The sequence below is a fragment of the Bubalus kerabau genome, chromosome 2, assembly GCF_029407905.1.
Source record: "Bubalus kerabau isolate K-KA32 ecotype Philippines breed swamp buffalo chromosome 2, PCC_UOA_SB_1v2, whole genome shotgun sequence".
Taxonomy (NCBI): Eukaryota; Metazoa; Chordata; class Mammalia; order Artiodactyla; family Bovidae; genus Bubalus; species Bubalus kerabau.
Window position 1 is genome coordinate 103,179,768 of NC_073625.1, and position 8,951 is coordinate 103,188,718.

Genomic DNA, 8,951 nt, shown 5'->3' on the forward strand with positions numbered 1-8,951 from the left:
GTCTCATCAGATGTTTTAGCCTGGAGATGACGGTGTTGAAAAATGTGAGGCTCTAGGAGACAATTTTACCCCTAGTGCCCAAGATTGAGGTATGAGAGAGTCCAAAGAATCTGCCTGGCAATGCGAGAGATGCAGGAGATGCGGGTTCAGTCCCTAGGTGGGGAAGATCCCCTGGAGGAGGAAATGGCAATGCTCTCCAGTATTCTTGCCTAGGAAGCCTGGCAGGGTGCAGTCCATGGGATCGCAAAAGAGATTTAGCAACTACACAACCACAACAAGCAGATGTCTGTTCCCAACTCACCAGAAGCAATCCAATCTAGGGCCTGAGATTTTCTTCCCCTTCTCCGTTTTGCATTTGCAGTCAAGGTAGCAGATAATCTAAGGGAAATGTGAGCTCATGGGCAGCAACAGGAAGACCACTGAGACATGTAAGTATTGTCATCTAAAGACACACTGGAGTACTGGATGAAGAGGGCTTCATGGGCCAGAGAGAAGAATCATTTATAATTAGTCTAATAATATACTAAAAATGGTAAGAGCAAATATTGGAAGCTTGAAGCTATTCCATCCATTATGGAGAAAAAACAAAATGGGGATATGAAACATAAAAAAATAAAATAACAGGGGATTCTCTGGCAGTCTTGTGGTTAAGACTCTATGCTTCCATTGCAGGGGGGCACAGGTTCGATTCCTGGCTGGGAACTAAGATCCTGAAAGCCATGTGGTGTGCCCAAAAAATAAATAAAATAAAGATTGATAGTAGAATGGATAAAAATAACAAATTAATAAACTAGAATATTAAAACAAGATCCTGTAAAAAAGGATGGGGACAACAGATGGAAATACAAAAGAAATATCGATTTGGGCAAAAAGTCATAGAGTTGAAATTTCAGAAGAAAAAGAAAAAAATCAAGGTAAGGGAGGAAAATTTTGAAGAAATAATTTTGAGAATTTCTTAAAATTACAAAAAAAAAAAAAAAAAAACCACAAAAACCTAAGAACTCAGTTTTAAAAGACTGATAAGATGCCAAAAAATAAAGGATAGGAGCCCTCAGTGGGAAATATTTCAGTGAAATATATGACCACTGAAAAGAAATAGGAAACCCTTCAAAGTTTTTAAAGAATAAAAGCTCATCACATATAAGAAAAAAGAATCAGATGGACATTAGACTTCTCAGTAGTACCCTGGATACATAAAGTAATATTTTTATGGTGCTGAAGGGGGAAAAAAACAACAGCATTGAACACATAATTTTCTATATAGCTAATTTTTTTTAAATCTCAGAGTGACACAAAAATATTAACAAAAACCATATTTGAAAATAAAATTGGATTGAATATTCCACTAAGAAAAATATATTACCAGGAAAACACTACTTGATATAGGAAATAAAGATAAGTTAGAAATTTTCATTCTTGTTTAAATAATCAAGGACTAAAAAATAAAGAGAGAAAACTTACTATAATAATCCAAACTAAAATTCTATACAATATCAGTACTTCATGTGTGATCTGAGTGAAAAAGTACAGGGAGAAGGGCTGGGTGAGACTGTGCTAAGGACAGTATTCTATTTGGAAGAAACAGATATTGATAAATTTAGGAAACTGTTGGGAAAAGACAAACATATTGATTCCAACTCACATCATGAGGGTTATTTAACACTGATTCCAAAGTCCAATAAAGATAAGAAAAGATAATTGGACTGATTTCACTTGAAACCATAGATGTAAAAAATTCTAAATAATATCTAACCAACTCCAACTATGTATTTCAAAACTCTACTAGAATGAACCACTTTCTTTGTTGAGAGAACTCTTCTTTTTTTTTTAAGCTGGGTGGGTTCTGTGGGGACTCACTCTCTTGTAGAGTTAGCCCTCACTAAAACTTGAAGTCATATTCCATTCCTAGTAATTTTCTCTTCTAAAGTCCTAGAGAAATCATCTATTCCAAATCCTGCATTTTATTTACAATAATACTGGAAACCAAAGATGAAATGATTTCTCTAACATCATTTAGCAAATTAGCTGTTTGGTGGAGAATTTAAATCTAGTTTCATAGAGTCCCAGAGCAACACACATTTCTTTCAACTCTATGGCCTTTCTGCTAAATCTCTCTCACTAATTCTTCCTAAGGTATTACTAACTAAGGTCCTAATGTCTCATTCTGTTTTTTCTATTTATTTATTTATTCAAAAACTGCCCTGATAATTAGCAAAAAACACATTATGTGTTGAATGTAAGAACATGACTTAGAAAATCATCCTGTAATCAGCTCTGAGATTTCTTTGGAGGGAATGATGCTGAAGCTGGAACTCCAGTACTTTGGCCACATCATGCGAAGAGCTGACTCATTGGAAAAGACTCTGATGCTAGGAGGGACTGGGGGCAGGAGCAGAAGGGGACAACAGAGGATGAGATGGCTGGATGGCATCACTGACTCGATGGATGTGAGTCTGAGTGAACTCCGGGAGTTGGTGATGGACAGGGAGGCCTGGCGTGCTGCAATTCATGGGGTCGCAAAGTGTTGGACACGACTGAGCGACTGAACTGAACTGAACTGAATCAGTCAACCAGAGTTTATTGAATCCTTGATACAGTTAAGGAACTGTTTTATGAACTAGGAGATACAGTGAAATATGGATATGGCTCTTAATTGAATTTGCAGTTAGCTGAGCAAACAATGTACCCAACAGCTCCTTGTGTCATGTGTTGCTTGTTTACGGGCTGAAGCACAGCCATGTTCATTCGGACCCTCTGAAGGAAGAGTTCTCTGACCTGGGATGGTCATAGAATGTTTGCTTGAGGTGACTGGACTCAGGAACTTCAACTTTGTGCCATTATGAGAATGTATTAGCCTCTTTACCACTTGTCCCAACCTGTCTGGACCCAAAAGAGTTGAAACAATGAGAAAGAGGCTTAGATTTACAGATAGACCCTTTCTGGGTGGATTTGAGAAAGGGTGATTCGAGAAATCCCTGTGGTACCCATGCCTGGGAGTCTTATTCTGCTTTAGACTTCTAGGAGGCAGGGTTAGAGGTTGAGATCATAAAGAAAAACATAAAATTTGTTTGTTTTCAAGTTACTTTTTATTTTGCTTTTTAAAAATTTTATATTGGAGTATAATTGATTAGCAATGTGTTAGTTTCAGGCATATAGCAAAGTGATTTGGTTCGGTTCAGTTCAGTCGCTCAGTCGTGTCCAACACTTTGCGACCCCATGAATCGCAGCACGCCAGGCCTCCCTGTCCATCACCAACTCCCGGAGTTCACTCAGACTCACATCCATCGAGTCAGTGATGCCATCCAGCCATCTCATCCTCTGTCATCCCCTTCTCCTCTTGCCTCCAATCCCTCCCAGCATCAGGGTCTTTTCCAATGAGTCAACTCTTCACATGAGGTGGCCAAAGTACTGGAGTTTCAGCTTTAGCATCATTCCTTCCAAAGAAATCCCAGGGCTGATGTCCTTCAGAATGGACTGGTTGGATCTCCTTGCACTATTCTTTTTCAAATTCTTTTTCCATTTAAGTTCTTACAGAGTAATGAACAGAGTTTCCTGTGCTGTACAGTGAGACCGTGTTGGTTATTTACTTTAATTATAGAAGTGTGTGCCTTCAAGTTAGTTTTTAAAAGGCCAAATTTGGTCAGTGTAGTTCGAGCTCACCTTGATGTGGGATGTGCAAAACTTTATATGGTGATGGCTGCAGGTCGCTGAGAGGACCACAACACCCAGCTTTCAGCTTCATACATCTGCTGCCTCAACCCAGGAACCAAGATCAAGGTTCCACATGATCACGGAAACAAAAAGATTTGCTAAAAGCTAGTGACATCTGTAGATCTGTCATCAGGAAGGTTGTACAGGCTGCATGGTGAACGCAGGTCTCATTTCTGATTCTCTGATATGTCAAAGAACAGGAAGATGACTTAAGAAAACGTCTGACTCCAGATAGACCAGAGTTCTCTACTCTTTATATCATCCCTTCCACCAAGAACTGTGACGAAAACTGGGTCTTCTGTTAATGGAAAAACAAAGCTCACTTTTCATAAGGTCTTGTTTTTTGTTTCCAGGCAGGTTGCCATTTAGTTAACATTTACAGAAAGCTTTAATTACACAATAGGTTGCAGCACTATTGCTGACAGTAAATTTAATTTCCATGACCTCAAATTAGCTTAACCGTTGATTTCACCGTCATTGAAATTGACATAATCCTGTTGACTGAGGATCTTTCACTGCTATGGTAACTGTAAAGCACAGAGATTAAAATGCAAATTACTGAGTTATTGGCAGAAATGAGCACATCATTCCTGCAAGTTGTTTTATAAACCTAGTTCCTCTGAACATTTTGAAGGCTAAATTTCTCCATTTAAACAGCCCAGCTTCTTAGATGATGTAGATTCAAGGCCATGATCTTTCAGGGCTTAGTAATACTCTCATACTGTGCAGATGGTGAAGAAGCTGAAGGCCACTACATGCCTTCCAAAGAAATCATGTGTCCTTCCAAAGTGCCCAAAGACACTTCAGTTATGTCCAACTCTTTTCAACCCCATGGGCTGTAGCCCACCAGGCTTTCTGCACCTAAGCAATGTTTAAGAACCACTTTGGTAGGTGCCAATTCTTGATAGTTTCTTTACCCATTTCAGCTCTACAAAATAATCTAATGGTTTGCTTGGATCCAGAGTATAGTCAAGTCCTTTTTTTTTTTTTTAAAAAAAGGGCAACCTTTTCAGAAATTCCCTAGTATTCCCTTCATGCTTCCAGTGCTGAGGTCACGGGTTCAATCCCTGGTCAGGAAACTAAGACCTCATTTGACAAAAGGTTAAAAAAAAAAAAAAAAGAACAACCTTTCTCCTCTCTCAAGTTATAGATCTGCTTAGAATGCTATGATTGTTTCTAATTACAAGCAGCAGTGATTAGGCAGAATAAATCTTAAATAGTCATTATGCATGGAGAAGGCAATGACACCCCACTCCAGTACTCTTGCCTGGAGAATCCCATGGACGGAGGAGCCTGATAGGCTGCAGTCCATGGGGTTACTAAGAGTCGGACACAACTGAGCGACTTCTCTTTCACTTTTCGCTTTCATGCATTGGAGAAGGAAATGGCAACCCACTCCAGTGTTCTTGCCTGGAGAATCCCAGGGACGGGGGAGCCTGGTGGGCTTCTGTCTATGGGGTCACACAGAGTCAGACACGACTGAAGCGACTTAGCAGCAGCAGCAACAGCAGCGGCAGTCATTATGCAAACCCTGTGTCTCCTTAAGGACACTATTATGCCATTGAAACCACTGATTAGGGGGCCATCTGAGCCCTAGGCCTCTGGTACTCAGTTTTTCTTTGTGTGATGTGACATACTGTAAACTGTAGAAATGGGAATTTCCACATCAAATAAATTCTTTGCCATCACGTGCACCCAAGAAAAAAAAAAAAAAGAAAGATAATTGAATATTTTCTAACATTAATCCTTTCTAAAATATATGAGTAAGTCAAGAAACAGAGACATTACTTTACCAACAAAAGTCTGTCTAGTCAAAGCTATGGTTTTTCCAGTAGTCCTGTATGGATGTGAGAGTTGGACTATAAAGAAAGCTGAGCCCCGAAGTACTGATGCTTCTGAATTGTGGTGTTGGAGAAGACTCTTGAGAGTCCCTTGGACTGCAAGGAGATCAAACCAGTCAATCCTAAAGGAAATTAGTCCTGAATATTCATTGGAAGGACTGATGCTGAAGCTGAAATTCCAATACTTTGGCCACCTGATGTGAAGAACCAACTCATTGGAAAAGACCCTGATGCTGGGAAAGATGAAGGTGGGAGGAGAAGGGGACGACAGAGGATGAGATGGTTGGATGGCATCACCGACGCCATGGACATGAATTTGGGTAAACTCCGGAGGTTGGTGATGGATGGACAAGGAAGCCTGGCATGCTACAGTCCATAGGGTTACAAAGAGTGGGACATGACTGAATGACTAAACAGAACTGAACTGAAGTTAAGATTGCCTTGTATTGCCAGTAACAATGACATAATCCATAGTAGATGAGTCTCTGAGGCAGTCCTCCTTGGACGCACACAGTGATTTCAGATGTTGGCTTATAGTTATTTTATAATCTCGCCACTGCTTTATTAATTACACAGATTTCAATTAATGTTTAGCAAACTTAATTTTCCATCACTCTAGCTTCACAGTATTTATGCATGGGGACAGCAATACTTTTTCCTTTTTTAAATTTCAAAATAAGTATTCTTCCTCCCTTGATAAAAGTTTGTAAAATATCCAAATCATTAAGGGAACATGAACAACTCTTTTTAATCCCATTATCCAAGATAATCACTCTCCACAATTTAATGCACACCATCATAGAATATTAAAATACATATGCAATTAAACCATTTTTAGAATGTTTCCATCTTCATTATCCTTTTGCATGAATCTAGTTCCTCTTGGATGCAATCTGTTCACCAATAAAGCTTCATAGAAAGGAGAGGACAGATATTGTCTCAAGAAACAAGAAGATGTGACTCACAGGGGTGTTCCATCAAGATAGGAAGAAGTAATACTTCCTACATAGAAAGCTCTTCTACATGGAAAGGACAAAATACTTTCCCATCAAAAATCCATTAAATGAATGTACCATATTTCACTTAATTGATCATTTTTTGTTAATTTTAGAATGTTTCCAAATTAACCATTAAAATTGACAGTATGAAAAATTATGTGAAAGTGAAAGTTGCTTAGTCATGTCCAGCTCTTTGCAACCCCATGGACTATACCACCCATGGAATTCTCCAGGCCAGAATACTGGAGTGGATAGCCTTTCCCTTCTCCAGGGGATCTTCCCAACCCAGAAATCAAACCCAGGTCTCCCGTATTGCAGGCAGATTCTTTACCAGCTGAGCCACAAGGGAAGCACCCCACCCCCCGCCAAAAAAAAAAAAAATTATATAGATGTATCTTTATGATCATTTCCTTAGGATAATTTCCTAGATGCTCTGAATACCCATTTTTGGTTAACATGGTCAAATTATACCTATAGTACCAGTTTGCATTCACCTGTAAAAGATAAGTGAGGCCATTTCTCTATACTCTCATCAGCATTAGCACTTTAAAAACCTATTTGTGAATATTCTGAAACACATTGTCTGCCTACAAGGAACTTGTTCTTTCTCAGCAGCTTCAAAGGAGTTTTATGATTGCTGGGTCCTTGCTCCAAATCCCATCATTTTTCATTTCTTCCAAAGACCACATTAAATCTATGAGCGGTTCATGCTTGTTAATGACACTGAAGTAGACATGGTTGGTAAAAAACAGAAGTGTCAACTGGAAAAAAAAATTCCATAATATGGCACCAGAACAGAAATTGTTTCCAGAATTCAACTTGGATGTCTTAGGCAAGAAAATTAAAGCAAAATGTGTTTAATTGATCTGTCATTCAGAAAAATTAAAGTTCTGATGTGGCAATGAGTCTATAATATATTCTCAAAATGAATATGTCAACTTTCATGGCCCTGAGCTGAGAATGTAAAGCCATTTTGAAGGGCAAGGGTACAACTCACTGTGGTTCAAATGGGTTTAGGGTGAATATTGCCCTACTGACCTTTATTTAATGAAACAGATATTGAAATGGCCCTCTGTTAGAAAAGTTAAAGAGCCATCCTTGGAACATTCTTGGAACAATAATTCTCTGGGAGAACATTGTATCACGCTTGTGATGGGATGAGCACGGCTCACACAAATTGCAAAATGAGAAACTGCGAAAGTAGAACTCCTGCTTCAGAACAACTGAAGAGAAAATTAATGATCCGGGGGAATTCCACTTGAAAGATACTTACTGAGCACCTACTAAATGTTGGATGACATAATTCATCTCCTCTAACATGTATAATGAACCTGCAAGGGGAGTATTGCCATAACTTTTTTTTAGGAAAGTGAGGATTAGAGAGGTCATAGGGGGTCACATAGTTGTAAATAGGGGGCTAGAATTTGAACCCTGAATGTTACGATTCCAAAGTTTTATGAATTACATCAATATTGCCTTCTCCATCCTAAACACACTCCTAGGCTCGGGGGAAACACAAGTGAAGATGTGGTCCCGTATTTGACTAACATTTCATCTCCCCTGGTAGAAATGCACAGTGAAGAGCTCACCTGTTTGTAATTCAGGAAAGCACAGATATGATTTTCTGAGTTCTGCTTGAAAGAAGTGCTTAAATCCTTCCTGAATTTGGAGCACACTTGTGTATACAAGTAACAACACTAAAGGTAGCTTGTTTTATGTATGAAAGTTTAATCTACGATTTTTTTTTTAACCTATGGTTCTTCATCAGAATTATTCCTGAAAAGCTCTGTAAAATTACGTAAATTTTTTTCTTTGGAATCTTTTAATTAGGGCCAGGATTAGGGTAAGGTGAACAGAAGCATTTTGTTTGGGTACAAAATCTAATTTTGAGAAGAAAACGAGTCTCCCCTCTGTGGTAAAAGGAATAAGCTTAGAGAAACTATGTCTTTGGCAATGTTGTATTCATTAATTCACAGTAATTAGTAGATGTTATTAATTAGTACTTACTATGTTAGCCAAGATTTACTGATCTCCTACTAGGTGTCAGGCTCCATGCCACCCTCAAGGTTTTGTAAGGAACAGACTCCCTCAGCTGATGTGGGTTTATCTTAGGGAGAGTCGGGAAGCAGCGCCCCCTACCTGAGTGGTCCTTCCTCGTGGCTCTGGATGATGTGGAGAGCAGCGGCTCTCCCAATCTGATGCCAGCCCCGTGGACGGACTCCATTCTTTGCTGGTTTGTGAAGAAACTAAGGCATTTTTATCAGTGAGGCTGAAGAGACTGTATCTCGAGAAAGGAGGTTTGGCAGCCGTAGGTCAGTGTCAGTTGGCACTGTCAAGGACTTCTAGTGACATACAATTTGTGAAAGAAGTGCAAAAAGTCTTTTTAAGATAAAACCCTTTC